Here is a 17,945-nt window from a genome sequence, read left to right as displayed (position 1 = left end):
GTGGTGGGGGTAGTGAGTGACATCTTACTGTCTCTTGCCCGAGGTGTTTTCTTAGACACATTCAACTGATGGATCTGCATGTGCTAATATCCACTGGTTTGTCTTCTTAGCAATTCCTAGGGTAAAAGTGGGAGGATCGGGGAGCAGGGATGGAGAGTAGACGCGTGTCCTTCTAACTCTGTCTCTGCTCTAACTTCCTGCAAAATAGTTACCTACCTGTTTCATTTCACAGTTTTTCCAAAATCGAATGCGTGAGGGTTGGATGGAAGTATGGAGTTTTATAAACTGTTTTATTTTCTGAAGGGCCATATAGATCACTGGAACACAGCAGAGAAATATGTTGAACGAATAGCAGAGTTCATCAGTTCATCTGATTGGGGCATTGCTTTCTGAGACTCAAGGGCTGAGCTTCATAGTGTTAGACATTTGAAATACAATGTTCTACCAAGGTGCTGGAAACTTGATGGCGTAGTGGTTAAGAACTACAGCTGCTAACCAAAATGTTGGCAGTTTGAATCCACCATCCACTCCTTGGAAACCCTCTGGGGCAGTTCTACTCTGTTCTTAAGGGTCACTATGTGTCCGAATCAACTCAACTGCAAAGGGTTTGGTTTTTTTGGTTTACCAAGGTACTCCCTTGCACTAAACCTTTTCTCTCTAGAATCTTCATTTTTTTTCTATGCAGTTCCTCTTTCTGGAATTGCATCATCTGGTGCTCAGACTCTCTTGGTTGGGAAACTTCAACCCTCTTCATGAGCAGATTCTATTTCATGACGTCTTTTCTTGTGTCTTCCTTGATCATTTTTAAGCTGGATACTACTGGAGACATTTCTGAACTGTCGCCAATTCTCTGGGTAGATGGAATGAGTTCTAGCTCTCTAGATAGAATGATGTTGCCTTCTTCTACCAGGGTATAAGCTGAATGATGTTTCTCCTACTATGATATAAGCTTACAGAGCACAGGGATTTCTGTCTGCTTCTCTGTAATATCCCCAGAACCTAGAATAAGCCTGGAACATGGAGGGTATTCAATAAATATTCATCAAATAAATGAATGACAACGCTTATTTTGCTCAGTGTCTCCACGTGTATGAATTGAAACTGCTTTCCCCACTAGTTTTCCTAAAAATACCTCATGCCAGGATGAGCATCAACATTTCTCAGAAAAAGATTAGTCTCATGAAAAAGTTGGCATGACTTGCCCATTTTTGAAACAGTAATCCAGACGTAATTTCTCAAAGCACATTTGACTTATTTCTGGACCTGGCTTAAATGTCAATATAGTTAGCACATTCAGGGGCGAGCTGACCTTTTACATCGAGAAAGAAAAACTCCTCCGGGGGCCTCCTAACTCCCCAGAAAGGTTTCCTCACATCTCAATGGCCGGAAGCATGTTATATGGCAGCCCCTAGCTGCAAGAGAGCCTGGAGAAGAGAAAAGCTTGGTTTCTGGGATTTAGCATGAGAAATAGCAAGGGGAAAGGAACTGGAAATAGCTTTGGTAGCTTCTGAATTGTGTCTGGTGAGAATTAGTTTTAACACCATTACTACTCCGTCTCTAGTACTGCTACAGTCACTACTAAAGATTTGCGCCTTAACAAATATAGTGTACTCATTGCTTCCCCTCCAATTCATTAAGAAATGAGAAACAACAGGACTTTTTCCATCATGGACAAAGGTCAGTGGATGTGTGAAAGTAAAAACGAGCATCCTCAATCCCATGGCTGGCCTTTGACAGAAGACATTGATAAATAGTATCATGAGCCTTAAGAATAACAAACTCCTAAGTTTATATTTAGCCAAGATTCCAGAGTTGTGGCTTGTATGTTTATGAGCTACTAGTTATGTGATAATTGGAAATACCAAAGCTTTGAAATACCAAGCACAGAATAAGCTTGTGAGGATTTCTAAAAGATTTGGTTTGGCTTAGAAGGGGCTCGAATAATGCCTAAGGGGGAGAGGGATGGAATAAATATGAACCAGGTCAGAGCATTACCAGTCATAGACCTTTCACTCTAAAATGGTTTCCTCAAAAGGTAGCAGAGCCTCTGGGACCATTCTCACCAAATATAAATACGTTTTCAACTCCAACCCTAGAGGCAGAGCCCTCCAGCTACTGGGGAGCACAAGTAATTGAAATCCTTCTGTGTTTCACAAATGCAGCAACTTTATGTGGATAACTTGGAAGAAAATACCTTGTCTTTTGTTCAAAGGATGGACTGTTTTGAACCATCGTCCATCTGTCAAACACTTCTTCTGTTCATAAACCCTTCTTACCCCTTCCCACATTTTCAGGAAGATGATTATGTGACTGCCATCCTGTTGGGGAAGTAAGAGTAGTCCATGACAGAGGAAAAGCCGGGGGGTGGGGAATGGGGGGTGAGATGAAACTGAATTATTCCTGGCCTCATGACCAAGTTGGCATGTGCTGATGGATCAGGTCAGTTTAAATCAGTGCACCCTAAGTGACCTGCAACCATTCTGCTGTGGGTCCCCAAGTCATTGCCAGTTTTAGAAGCCAAGTCTGTATATTGGAAATAGGCAAGCAAAGAGAACTTTCCTATTTGCAAACGCTTGGGAATGAGATGAAAGAGAACAAAGGCTCAAACTTGCCCTGTTGTTTGAGAAGTGAGAAGGCCACCGGGGTATGTTTTCTTCACAGCCACGGTGCAAGCAGACCCACCTGGTCATCACTTACAGTATTTTTTCGCTAGCCTAGAAAGGAAAGTATTTACAAATATTTCACACTTAGATGATTTTTAGCCAAACACATTTTCCCTTAATGTAAAATAAAATATGGATGATTATCTATCTGTCTATCTGTCTACCTATCTGTCTGTCTGTCTATCATCTATTTATCTATCTATCATCTATCAGTCTGTCTGTCTGTCTATCATCTATCTACCTATCTATCTATCTATCTATCTATCTATCTGTCTGTCTGTCTGTCTGTCTGTCTGTCTGTCTGTCTGTCTATCTATCTATCTATCTATCTATCTATCATCTATCTATCTATCATCTATCATCTATCTATCTATCTATCTATCTATCTATCTATCTATCTATCATCTCTATATGTATAGAGAGAGAATGAAAGAGGAAGGGATGGAGAGAGACGAGGAGGAGAAGGAGAAATGGATGGATGGATGTTGGATGGATGGATAGATGGGTAGATGGGTGAATGGGTGAATGGATGATAGATGATGAGGAAAACGGAAAAGAAGGAAGAGAAGAGAGAAAGACAGAAATTTTCTTATTCAATGGAAGGGAAAGGTAAACTTAATCTGATCCATCTGCTTCATTTATACTAAACTCATCAAAATGGGTTAACGTTTGGCTCTTCGCTGTCTAAAATGCAGTAAACTTCCATTAACACCCCTTTTCCCTGAGAAGAGGCCAGCTGCAACAAAGTGATGTTTCTGGATATTGGTCCCAAAGCTAAGATTCACGAAGTTTTGCTGAAGGCAAAACCTATTCTCCTCTGCTTATTATCAAACAGTCACACTGCATGCAGTTGGCCATTTAGCTGACTCCTAACACCTTGCACTGTCATTTTATAAATGCTGCTGCTTTGCTGAAACACCTGCAGAGTTTCTGTGCTTATAAGCATCATTTGATCACACAACAGGAGGAAGTTAGGCTCATTTACCTTTTGGCAAAACAGGTAAGGACTTTTTTAGCTCTAGTCAGAGCCTGGGAATGCCCAGTGTGGCATTCCCTTAGAGTGGCAATCTCATTGGTAGGAGTACCTTCCTGCCCTAGGCTTAAGGAAGTGAAGACTAGCAGCTTGAAACAAACATAAGTCTATCATGCAGCCACACAGTGTATTACTGGTAGATTGGTTATTAGCTTAACTAGTCTTTCCTTTTACCTTGTTGATACTACCCTTAAATTTTCTTCTTCTTCTCCCTTGACTTTTCCCCTCAAAATATTCATTCCATGACAATTTCATTCTAAATTGAAGGTAGCGTTATGATTTGGCAGAGGTAAGGTGAAGAAAATATAAAGTTGGAAATAAGCATAGTATTTGTATACTAAAGAGACATGACCATGGCAATGTTTGTCAAACTTTGGCCTCAAAGGACTTTTGTTTATGTGATATCTAGATTTAGATCTAGGACTAGGCCTAGCTCTGGTCTAGTTGTTTACCATATCGAAATCTAGATATTTACCATATGAGTGCACCTACCCCTCACTTGTTGACATCGTTAGGTTCCAAAGACCAGGTCGTTATAAGAAAATCCGCATTATGAGAAAATGAAAGATGACCACATCAAATCAGAAAATGGAAGATGACTATATCATTATGTAACTGCCAAATTACATCATCACATAGCTGCCAAATTACATCATCACATAACTGCCAAACCAGTGAGAATCACAGCCCAGCGAAGTTGACTCATAACCTTAACCATCACAGTGTAAAGTCACTCTTGCCTCACACCTCAGCATTCGTTACTGCCAGACATACATCATTAATGTGCAAAATAGTCAAATAGTAGATTTTTTACTATTGTCATAAATGTGAAATGTCAGACAATGAGAGTTGATAAGTAAGGAGTAGTTATAATTAAAGTAGGCATATTTTAAAATACATTGTTCCAAAACAAGACCACAAAGTATATGAACTTCTTTCTGTGTTTCTAACAGAGGAGAAAGAGAGATTTTCAAAGACAGCTAGTTTTTGGATTTCAAAATAACAGTATAATTGATGATAAGGTTTATAAGGTTAAAATACTACAGCTAGTATGTAGAAGAAATACTGACGGAAAAAACAGAGTTAATCTCTGAAAGCTCATCTATTTGTACCCTAAAACTACTTTTTTAGAAAATTCTGGAATATGTGAGCACTAATCCCATTAATCATGAGTGATGTCATCATCACAAGTCATGTACCCCCTAGAAAATTTCACTGTTTGCTCAGTATAGAATGAGAATGAAAAGGCAGATAACACCTTAGTATTATTTTGAAAATAATTTTGTCTTCATCAACCTCCTAAATGAGTCTTGTCCATGAAGAATTTTGGGAGACAGAAAGATATAGGACAGAGACAGAATGTGATCATCCATCAGTTGGTAGGCCTTTTGGCTATTGGAGCCCTGACAGTGCAGTGGTTAAGAGCTTGACTGCTAACCAAAAGGTCGGCAGTTCGAATCCACCAGCTATTCCTTGGAAACCCTATGGGGCAGTTCTACCCTTTCCTACAGGGTCACTATGATTTGGAATTGACTCAATGGCAATGTGTTTGGTTTGCTTTTTTTTCTGGTTTGGGGTATTGTGAATACCATATTTTTATGCAAATAACGTGCACCTTCTACATTTGTTTGCCAATCACACCTTCCCCCATGAGGTATTTCCGTAAACGTGCTATGCTAATTTTTTTTACATCAAAATGTAAAAAAAAAAAAAAAATTGGCATAGCAGCACTTATGAAAATATCTGGGGGTGGGCAGCATGCTTGGCAAACAAATGTAGAAGGCACATGCTATTTGCATAAAATACAGTAATGCTGCTATACACATCTGTGTGTAAGTAATTGTTTTCAATTCTCTTGGGTACGTACCTAGGAAAAGAATTGCTGGGTCATATGGAAATTCTTTAACTTTTTAACTATTTTACAAAGCTGCTGCACCATCTTACATCCCCACTAGCAATGTGTGAAGGTTCCAGTTTTTCTACACCCTTCCCAACACTTGTTATCTCTTACTTTTTGATTATTGCCCTCCCAGTGGGTATGAAGTGGTATCTCATAGTGATTTTGATTTGCATTTTCCTAACGACTGATGATGTCAAACATCTTTTCATGTGCTTGTTAGCCATTTGTACATCTTCTCTGGAGAAATGTCTGTTCATGTCCTTTGCCCATTTTTAAATTAGGTGGTCTTTTGGTTGTCGAGTTGTAAGAGTTCTTTATATATCCTGGATATTCTGATTCTATGGGTTATTTGCAAAAATATTTGCAAATCATATATCTGATAGTGGTCAAATATCCAGAGTATATAAAGAATGCTTACAACTCAACAACCAAAAGACAACCTAATTTAAAAATGGACAAAGAACATGAATAGATATTTCTGCAGAGAAGATACACAAATGGCTAACAAGCACATGAAAAGATGTTTGACATCATTAGTCGTTAGGAAAATGCAAATCAAACCACTGTCCCAATAATGTCTTTAGTAGCACCCAAAACCACAAACCAAACCTATTGTCATCTAGTCAATTCTGACTCATAGCTCTCTCATAGAACAGAGTAGAACTGCCCTATGTTTATGTCATTGAAAAAAGGTATTTGCAATGAATCAGTCATTGATCTTGTCAAATTTTATAATGCGATCTCTGGAGTCGTTTCTAGGCCATATTCTCCAACTACTGATCCTCCTTCTTTGTTTCCAACTTTCACATTTCAATCACCAATAATTATCAGTTCCTTGTGATTGCATGTGTGATCAGTTTCACAGTGCATATCTGAAATGAAAATTCAATTGCTTATAAAATAAATATCAAATGTATGAAAAGTTCTTTCTTTCAAATCTCCTAGGGAATAGGTAGATTACTAAAATTAACATCTCCCATGTTCATCATGACTTATGAATTCATACCTGAGTGACCAAGGCGCCCACCCTTCAAGTTCAATTCCAGTTTCAAAATATTTTACCTTTTTTTTTTTTTAGCTGAAGTTGCTGTTCTTGTTTTGTTTTGTTTTTTGCAGAAGTGACTCTAGTTGTGTAGTTATTTTTGGGCTGAGTTGTGAGTACTTCCTTCCAATCTTTAGGGAAGAGTCAGAAAAAAAATTTTGTCACAGATTTTTTTCCCCCAAGGCCTCTTGGTTGTTGATGGTGCTTCATTTCTGGGGGACCAGTCAAAATCGTTTTTGTCTATCATCACGGCTGTCTTAACTCCTGATTCTGTGGCATCTATTCTACAAGGTTTTAGGTGTTTAGGCTTATTTACTGAGGCCCATGACGGACATGGAGGTGGGGAGCCATGATTCCACTTGTTGACCAACTATGGAAAGTGCAGTGACCAGGTTGCTTCCAGCTGTCAGCTCCTTCAGGGTCTGGTCAGCTGGCAAGAACTGCCTCACTGGACATCCCACCATATGGCGGCTGCCCACATCTGGTGATTGAGTGAGGTGAGGGTATGAACTCCTGGCCACTTGGGCTCAAAGAAGGGAGACTGACAAGTAAGTTTCTCTCCAGATCGTCCTCCTGGGTGGCCAACTGTTGGATTTACATAACAGTTGAACTTCATGTGCTGCCCATTCCTGTTTCTGCCCCCTTCTTTTCGCAGGTGCTGAGCCCTAATAAACACCTTACACCCAACTTCACTTCAGATTCTGTTTCTGGAGAACCTAAGATGTGGCAGCCTCTCTTTCCACCTGATCATCTCTTGTCTTCCTTGTCTTTCCTTCCCAGGTTACATGAAGCATTAGGGAGGAGATATCTGGTAATAACCATCAGATTAATATCTTATTTGTATAGATATTTTTTATTTTGCAAGTTGTCTTGGCTATCTAGTGCTGCTATAACAGAAATACCACAAGTGGATGGTTTTAAGAAACAAGTTTATTCTTTCACAGTCCAGTAGGCTACAAGTCCAAATTCAAAGCGTCAGCTCCAGGGGACGGCTTTCTCTCTGTTGGCTCTGGAGCAAGGTCCTTGTCATCAATCTTTCCCTGGACTAGCAGCTTCTCAGGCACAGGCAGCCCAGGTCCAAAGGATGCTCTCTGCTCCTGGTGCTGCTTTCTTGCCAGTATGAGGTCCCCATGTCTCTCTGCTCACTTCTCTCTTTTATATCTCAAAAGAGATTGGCTTAAAACACAATCTAATCTTGTAGATCTCATCAATATAACTGCTGCTAATCCATCTCATTAACATCAGAGAGATTGCATTTACAACACAAAGGAAAATCACATCAGATGACAAAATGGTGGAAAATCACAGGATACTAAGAATCATAGCCTAGCCAAGTTGACACGTATTTTTGGTGGGCACAATTCAATCCATGACAGAAGGACTTTTACATGTAACTTTCTTTTTCATATATATTTCATCAACAGTCACGGAAGGGTAAGACATGCAGAACAACACCCTCATGACAGGCCAACAGCGTCAAACTCAAGGGCACTGTGCCCACCTTATAGATTTGCAGGGGTTTTACCCAAGACTCCAAAGGACAGAATAAAAGCTAGAACTCAGTCTCTGTTACGGAACCATGGTCAAGGAAGAAGTGAATATTGAAAAGATCATAAGGAGAGTTGTGAGAGGCTTAGGAAAATGTCCACATCCTTTTTCTCTACCTTCTCAGAAGAAAAAGAGCAGCACGATTCATGCAACAAGAGGCATGTTTGTGATGACAAAGTGCCCTGGGAAGAAAAGTGCCACTATATTTATTTAAGCAAAGAACAAGTTTTCTTTCCATGGGTACTGTTTCATACTTTGGGCACCCACTGCCAGACACCCGTCTGTGTTTTCTAGACATTATCACCATTAAATATTACCGTGCGTGTTAATCTCCATGCCTGTGGGCTGAATCTGTGTTTGAAAAGGCCAGGGCCATCTGACACATATGAGAAAGTGACATGGATTTTTACACAAGGCTGAAATTCCTGTGAAGGAATGAATGACTTTGCCCTTGATCTGCTCACCGAACTCTTTTTAATATTAATGTGCTTTTAAAAAATGCATCATTTGCCTCCAAAGTAGCTCTGTGGGTGGCATCAGAGCCCATGGGCTGGCTGCAGCGCCCAGAGTGAAGCAGCTGATTGCTATTTATCACACGCTACTCGCTGGCTCCAAAGGATCAAAACTTTTAAGCCCAACTTGGCGAGGAGGAGGGGCTTCCATCTATTCCCTGGTGTTGAAACTCTAAGATTAGTAGTGTAACCTAAACCACCTAATTCTTGGGAAGATATTAATATAATAACAACTTTTTGAAGGTTGAAACTTCATATTTCTTTCATTAGCTCCATCACACGTGTTTCCAAGTAGCACACACCTCTGTGGCCTCTTTTAAAACCTGCAGAGCTATATTTTGTAGCAAGCCCTTTTTGTTTCTAAAGAGGAAAAATACTGAAAGGCACATTCCCAGCCAAATTTATGGACTGCTTTTTTTTTTCTATTCCTACCTTCATTCCATGCTGCTAAAAAATATAGGATTAGACCAGAACCAGACAGACGATATAACTACTGTAGGGGAGAAATATAGATTCTGGGTGGTAAGCTATAGACACTGACAGAACCATGGAGACGTGAGCTGAGTCATTGGGTTTTAACTCAGCAGAAATCCTCGTTCTATTTAGTGTGTGTTATCGTCAAATGGTAAATCTTGGAGAAAACAGTGCTAGAGAAAGTGAAACCCGGAAGTTTATAATGAAAATGAGCACAGATCTGAGACGTGCTGTAAGTCCCATTAATTGCCTGACAGGAGCATAGCTAATCCTGCGTAGCACCGGGCTGAGGCCAGAAGCTGAATTGAGCACAATGTGATCTGTTATCTTCCCCCGAATAGTGTTGTACTGTTTCGTCTGGGATGTTTCCATATCACTGTAACATGAATTGCGTCCAGGAATTACATCATTTTACTTAGAGTAGGACTTCCTGAGACAGAAGAAAAAAAAAAAAAGTTTAGTAGTAGAACATTGTCATACTTCCTTGTGTTTATCAACTAAAGTAACCAGACTTTTTTCATTCAATCAAGATGGTCCTGCTTACTTCAGAGCAGGGACATATTCATTCATTCACTAATGGATCAAGCATTTATTGAGCCTGTTAGAAGGGCTGGGACTAAGAAACGAGCAAGACCGAGACTGAGCCCCCTAAGGTGCTCCATTGCCGGCTACAGTCAGGGGCGCCAAAGGTTGATTACTTGCTGGACTCCTTACCCCTCCCTGTACTCATGACTTGTCCAAGTAACCTTGCACTAGCTTCCCACTCTGACTGGGCCCAGCCGTGTAACTTGCCTGGCCAATGGGATAATCACAAACATGGAGAAAAGGAGGCTTGAGAAGGACTTGTGCAATGGGGCTTACTCATAGTCTTGCCCCCCCCATCATCAGGAGAACACACCTGGGCCATTCTTCTGGAGGACGAGTGACACGTGGAAAAGAGCCATCTTCTTTCAGAGGTATTGCTTGAAGTGGTCCTATATCAGTCAACAGCCAGCCTTCTCTTGGACGTGTGCGGAAGCCCACCAAGAGCAGCAGAGTTGCCCAGCTAACCCACAGCTCTCAGCAGATCCATGAGTGAAGGCTGGCAAGATTAGCCATGGCCAGCCCAGGTCCGACAGATCATGAGCTAAATAAATACTCATCACTGCGTGACGCTAAGGTCTTGTGGTGGTTACACGGCATTATTGTAGCCAAGGCTAACTTATATGTCATGGAGGGCTAGGCTTAGGATGCTCCCTACTGCAAATGCCCTCAGTTGACGTTCAGGTGGGATTCTGAGTAGGTCTAAAGCTCTGTGGAAGGCTAGATGACTTACTTATTTTTACTTTTAAAGCCATCCTGTACTTAAAAGCACTGACTTACATGTGTCACAAACACTCTATATTGCCACACATACTTAGGGTGTTTCTTCTGCCCAGTGTGCCTGCCATTGAGCATGGGTGACACTTGATCAGTGGGTTTCCAAATGAGCCTCAGCATATAGCACTCTCCTTCTAACCTTAGGCTATGGAGGTTTCCCCATCTGCCTACCCCTATCCAAGTCTGACTCCCTAACCCAAAGTTTTTCCAGACACCTCTTAGCTTTTACCATGCCGAGCTATCTTTTCACACTATCTAAATTACTGAGATAAAATGGATACGATTTGACTTGGCATTACCCTTTTCAATTAATTTAGACATTATTTAGAAAGATTTATATTATGACATATAGAAGAATACATTATTGATGAAATGTGTATCTGGTCATGTCTATGATCAATTGAGTATCAGGCTCTTGTACTAGAAAGTAACCTAGTGTATAACTTTGAGAATTGATAGTTTTACCAAATATCCTACAGTAACAATGCTTGTTGAGGGAATAACAACCATAAATTTCAAACTGCTTGCATGTGGAATCATAGAATTTTAGATCTTAGAGGAAATCCACGATTATCTCCAAATCTGCCATTTAACAGGGATGAAATTTGAAAAAAATTGTCAAGGTCAAGGTGGGGCTGTTATCTAATGTTTCAATTAGATAGAAAATTTAAGTTTCTCTTAAAAACAGAAATATGTTATACTATTCAATTTCTCAACCATGCAATATTTTTACATGCTATTTTAATTTTTGATCATTTTTAAGTGGTTCTACATAATCCACTTGTCATACCTTCAGGGTTTCAACAGCTGTATGCAAGAGCAAAATAGCAAAATGAAAGCACAGTAGATTCAGAAAGAGCCAGATTCTAATTTCACCTTAGCCACGTATTAACTATGAGCTATTGGCCAAGTATTTCACCTCTTTGAGCCAGACTTGGCTCATCTATGAAAGCGGGACGATAACACTTAGCTGAGAAGCGAGAATTAAATGATATAAATATGTGGAATGCTTAGTACAGTGCCTGGCAAAAAGTAAACGCTCCAAAGATTATAGACGCGTTAACTATTTTCATACCCTCTCTAGTCTCCAATAATAATGTATCATAGTCGGTTGGGAGAGGATCTATTGTACATGCCAACCAGTTGCCATTGAGTCAACATTAACTCAGGGACTCCGGGTATGTCAGAGTAGAATTGTGCTCCATCGGGTTTTCTTTTTAATGTATTTGTTGTGCTTTAGGTGAAAGTTTATGAACCAAGTCATACAAAAAGCCAGACACACCCTACTGTGCACTCCAATCTGCTCTTCCCTTAATGAGACAGCACATTCCTCCTCTCCACCCTGTTTTCCCCGTGTCCATTCACCCAGCTTCTGTACCCCTCTTTCTTCTCATCTCACCACCAGACAGGAGTCTCCCGCATAGTCTCATGTGTCTACTTGAGCCATGAATTTCACTCCTCACCAGCATTGTTGTCTGTCTTATAGTCCAGGCCAATCCTTGTCTGTAGAGTTCGTTTTGGGAATGGTTCTAATCTTGGGCTATCAAAAGGTCCGGAACTATGACCATCAGGGTTGCTCCAGTCTCAGTCAGACCATTAAGCCTGGTCTTTTTATGAGAATTTAATATCTGCATCCCACTGTTCTCCTGGTCCATCAGGGATTCTCTGTTGTGGTTCCTGTCAGGGTAGTGATCAGTGGTACCCAAACAGCATGTAGTTCTTGGAGTCTCAGACTGATGGAACCTCTGGTTTAAGCAGCTCTTTCTGTCTCTTGGGCTCGTATTTACCTTTTGTCTTTGGTGTTCTTCGTTCTTCTTTGCTCCAGGTGGGTTGAGCCAATTTATGCATTTTAAATGGCCAATTGCTAGCGTTTAAGACCTCAGATGCCTCTCAACAAAGTGGAATACAGACCCTTTTCTTAAAACATTCTGTTATGCCAATAGACCTAGATGTCCCTTGAAACCGTGGTCCCCAGACCCCCGTCCCTGCTACTCTGGTCTTTGAAGCTTTTGGTTGTATTAGGAAGTTTCTTTACTTTTGGTTTAGCCCAGTTGTACTGACTATCCTCCACAGGGTTTTCAGTGGCTGATTTTCTGGAAGTAGCTTGCCAGGCCTTTTTTCCAAGGCAACTCTGGGTGGACTCCAACCTCCAAACTTTTGGCTAGTAGCCAAGAAAGTTAAACATTTGTACCACCCAGGGACTCTGTGATGAATTTGAAGGACCATGGAATTAAGATGTGTGGAACTGGCCTCTAGGCAAACAGCATAATAACTACAAAGGAAGCAATTTTTGCAACTTCCGCACCTCATGCAAGACTGTATCACCATGCTAGAAACAGATGTCAGGAGAGAGGCTTCATTATTTGTTAAGATGCTATAGGAAAGGTGTTGGGGGCATGAAGATATTTAGCATCTATCCTAGAGAAAATGGCTTACTTTAAAGCATATCTATCCATCTATCTATCCATTCATCATCTATCTATCTGTCTATCCATTGCCTATTATCTACCTACCTATCCATCTATCTATCCGTCTATCTATCCACCCCTCCACCCCTCCACTCCTCCAGACACCCACCCACCCACCCATCCACCCACCCATCCACCCATCCACCCCTCCACCCCTCCATCCCCCATCCCCCCATCCATCCATCCATCCATCCAACCATCCATCCATCCATCCATCCATCCATCCATCCATCCATCCATCCATCCACAACTACCTATCAATATCTTGAGACTGCCAGAAGATTGCTTCAACTTCTCTTCCTTCACTTTAGATGCTTGCATTCAAAAGTGTGGAAGAGGTTATAAGCATTCAGAAGGGTCTGTTCAAGAAGTTATGAGGGGGATATAATCTAGGAAGGCAACTTAGTCAGGAATGGTTTCAGAATTACAACCTGTAGGTGGAGAAATTCTAGCAAGGACTTAATTCAACTTTTATCTGAACAGTTCTTTGGGATTTGTTGGCATTGGTTAGTTCTTGCTCAGCTGGGCTGGGCCATAACATTTTATTGCAGTGTCAAGTTATTGTGGAGAAAGTAACAGTGAAGAACACAAATCTAAAATCTAAAGACTGTAGTCACTTTTTAAAATTAGTGTCTCAGAAGTTTTTGTTGAACAAAAATGGGGTTAATGAAATGATATATTTTTTTTTGTTTTTTGGTTGGGAGGGAGTTAATCAGTTCAAGTTACTCTAGGGCTGTTTGTATTATTTACATGTGAACTGTAGAAATAAAAAAAATAAGAAAGAGGAAAAGAAATGGTCCCAGCTCTTGGTGCCTTTCAATATTGTTCTTACCAAATTGCATGGAGGCAGTCACCTTAAGAAATGAAAAATAGCCTCTACCAGCCTGAGACCAGAAGAACTAGGTGGTGCCTGGCTACCACTACCAACTGCTCTGACAGGGATGACAATAGAGGGTCCCAGATAGAGCGGGAGGGAAATGTAGAACAAAATTCAAATCACAGAAAAAGACCACACTTACTGGTCTGACGGAGAATGGAGGAACCCCCAAGATGATGGCCACCAGACATCTAACCATCCACCAGACTGCTAACTTAGAACTGAAGCCTCTCTCAAAGCCTACTTTTTCAACAAAGATTATACAGGTCTATAAAACAAACAATAACACATGTGAGGGACATGCTTCTTAGTTCAATCCAGTATCTGAGATCAAATGGGCAACACTTGCCCAAAGCAAAGATGAGAAGGCTGGAAGGGACAGGAAAATGGATGAATGGATGCAGAGGACCTTGGCTGGAAAGGAAAACAGGGAGAGTGCCGATACATTGCAAGGATTGGAGCCAATGTCACAAAAACAATTTGTGTACAATTTTTTGAATGAGAAACTAATTTTCACTGTAAACTTTTACCTAAAGCACAATGAAATTAAGAAAAGAAAGATAGAAAGAAATGGAAATAGTCACTGAGTACAAAGTGACGCAAAGAGTGTACTCACAGCTTCGTTCCTGTAACTGTAATGCCCAGGGCACCAAAATCAAGATAACATACTCTCTGCCTGGACCAGAAACTGTAAGGAAGCCAGTTAATATTTCTTAAGAACAGTGCATTGTTGGCAGCATAATTTATCACTTTGGAGCGCCAAGTGTGTCTTTGGAAAAGGTGAATCATCAGCCCTACACCAAGCACAACTCAAAATTTTCACTTGAATTGAACTTTGCCTGTTTTTTTTTTTTTTATTATTAACATTTATTGAGCTTCAAGTGAACGTTTACAAATCAAGTCAGACTGTCACATATAAGTTTATATACATCTTACTCCGTACACCCACTTGCTCTCCCCATAATGAGTCAGCCCTTCCAGTCTCTCCTTTTGTGACAATTTTGCCAGCTTCCAACTCTCTCTATCCTCCCATCCCCCCTCCAGACAGGCGATGCCAACACAGTCTCAAGTGTCCGCCTGATATAATTAGCTCGCTCTTCATCAGCGTCTCTCTCCCACCCACTGTCCAGTCCCTTTCATGTCTGATGAGTTGTCTTCGGGAACTGTTCCTGTCCTGTGCCAACAGAAGGTTTGGGGACCATGACCACCGGGATTCCTCTAGTCTCAGTCAGACCATTAAGTATGGTCTTTTTATGAGAATTTGGGGTCTGCATCCCACTGATCTCCTGCTCCCTCAGGGATTCTCTGTTGTGCTCCCTGTCAGGGCAGTCATCGATTGTGGCTGGGCACCAACTAGTTTTTCTGGTCTCAGGATGATGTAGGTCTCTGGTTCATGTGGCCCTTTCTGTCTCTTGGGCTCTTAGTTGTCTTGTGACCTTGGTGTTCTTCATTCTCCTTTGCTCCAGGTGGGTTGAGACCAATTGCTGCATCTTAGATGGCCGCTTGTTAGCACTTAAGACCCCAGACGCCACATTTCAAATTGGGATGCAGAATGATTTCATAATAGAATTATTTTGCCAATTGACTTAGAAGTCCCCGCAAACCATGGTCCCCAAACCCCCGCCCTTGCTCCGCTGACCTTTGAAGCATTCATTTTATCCCAGAAACTTCTTTGCTTTTGGTCCAGTCCAATTGAGCTGACCTTCCATGTATTGAGTGTTATCCTTCCCTTCACCTAAAGCAGTTCTTAGCTACTAATTAATCAATAAAAAACCCTCTCCCTCCCTCCCTCCCTCCCCCCCTCGTAACCACAAAAGTATGTGTTCTTCTCCGTTTATACTATTTCTCAAGATCTTATAATAGTGGTCTTATACAATATTTGTCCTTTTGCCTCTGACTCATTTCGCTCAGCATAATGCCTTCCAGGTTCCTCCATGTTATGAAATGTTTCACAGATTCGTCACTGTTCTTTATCGATGCGTAGTATTCCATTGTGTGAATATACCACAATTTATTTAACCATTCATCCGTTGATGGACACCTTGGTTGCTTCCAGCTTTTAGCTATTGTAAACAGAGCTTTTGCCTGTGTTTTATTTTACTTTTTCTCTATTTCTTTCCTTCTTGTTTAGAAGCTATATTGACATTATTTTTAGGTTGGTTGAAGAGGGAAAATATGTATATATGCTTACCAGAAGCTATAGGCATTTACTGTTTACCGTGTCTCAAAATAACAGCCAAAGTCAAATTTTAATGGTGAGAAACACGTACAATAGACTATTTATTTATTCAACTCACCGTGTTGTGATATTTATTTTATTACCAAAGAATTTGTCAAAGATGGAGAGAAGAGAGATTGAAAAAAAAGAAAAAAAAACTGGGCTAAACAGAGATAACTAAAAAGAAGAAGATGAAGAAAAAATAATTTAAGCATACACATATACCCACACGCAGAGTCTATATGGTTGAGTTATTTGATAGTGAGTAAATTAACCAAATGCATCTACCTCCTTCCTGGCTTTGTCCCAGAAATCCTGAGTTCTGAGTTTGATTTTCAGCTCTACCACTTGTATGGCTAGGATTTATAAATATTTCAGTATCTGTAAAATGGGGATACTTACACTTATTTGCCCTATCCATCATTCAAATTCATTTTAAAGACTAAATATGATATTGGGAATGAAGGTACTTTGAAGTTTAAAATGAAAAAAAAAATTGCCATGGTTGCCATAATTATTTATTTCACTTGAAAACTAAATAGATATTTTTTGGGCAAAGCCTAGGACTTATCATCTTCTCCAGCTATATAACAGTAATAAACCCTTTGCTGTTTAGTTGATTCTGACACACAGTGACCCTGTAGGACAGAGTGTAACTGCTTCACAGGGTTTCCATGGAGTGATTGGTGGATTTGAACCACCAACCTTTTGGTTAGCAGACAAGCTCTTAACCACTGTGCCACCAGGGCTCCATAATAGGCACCATTTAATGAGAAGTTGCTGTAAAACACTCACTTTCTGAGGCCCTTTATATAAATGATTCCTAATGTTTACAATGGCTCTGAAAGGAAACCTTATTATCCCCATTTTACAGAGAAGCACCTAAGGGGAAAAAGATGAAGTGAGTTCTACCTGGTCTACTCAAACTTGAGCCTCAAAGTTACACTACCTGCAAATGGTAGAACTGGGATTCTCTGCCAAAGTCAAGTCAGTTCTTTCTCTCCCCTCCACACACACACACACACACACACACACACACACACACACTCATCTGCTTCTCTCTCCTTCTCCCGTATTACCAAGGGTGTTGAGCAAATTAGTCATTTGGTTTAAAAAAAAAAATCATTTTCAACCATTATTACATGGCACTTGGGCTTAATCAAAAAGAATTGTTTGAGAGAATTTTTCAGTTTTCATCTGGTTATTAGTCGTCTCAGAATTTCTGTGCTTCTGTGCACATGGAATTAAAATGAACCAACAGTGTTTTCTACACAGTTTTGCAAAGCTAAGTACAAACATTTTCCTACTTAATCCTCAGCTCCGTGCTGGTGTTCAGTGATGGTAAACAGGGGTTGGCCACTTGCTCCACTCTTCCAGCTCAGCCGAGACCCAGGGTGCTCAGGGAAGGCTAGGGCCCCGCCAATGTACCTGACTCTCCACAGTCTCCACTGTTGAGGATGGAGTGTGTGGAGCAGAGGAGGTATGGGGCTGCAGCTCAGGAAGACAGCATCTGTTGCTAATTCTTCTCATCCTGTCCTTTGAAAATTTTTGTTTTGCTAATGCTTTATAATAAAAACCTATTGCCATCGGGTCAATTCCAACTCATAGTGACCCTATAGAACCAAGTAGAACTGCCCCATAGTGTTTCCAAGGAGCAGCTTGTAGGTTCAGTTTGCCAGCTTTTTGGTCAGCAGGCAAGCTCTTAACCAATGCACCTAATTTATTAGTATAAATATGTATATATGTATGTACATGTATATGTATGTGTGTTTTTTATATGTATATATATATACATGTTGCAGAGTGGTGAAAATGGTTAAGCACTGGACTGCTAACCGAAGAGTTGGCAGT

This window comes from Loxodonta africana, chromosome 26 (genome assembly GCF_030014295.1).
Source record: "Loxodonta africana isolate mLoxAfr1 chromosome 26, mLoxAfr1.hap2, whole genome shotgun sequence".
Lineage (NCBI taxonomy): Eukaryota > Metazoa > Chordata > Mammalia > Proboscidea > Elephantidae > Loxodonta > Loxodonta africana.
The sequence above is the reverse complement of the archived record's forward strand: the minus strand, read 5'-3'. Positions refer to the sequence as shown.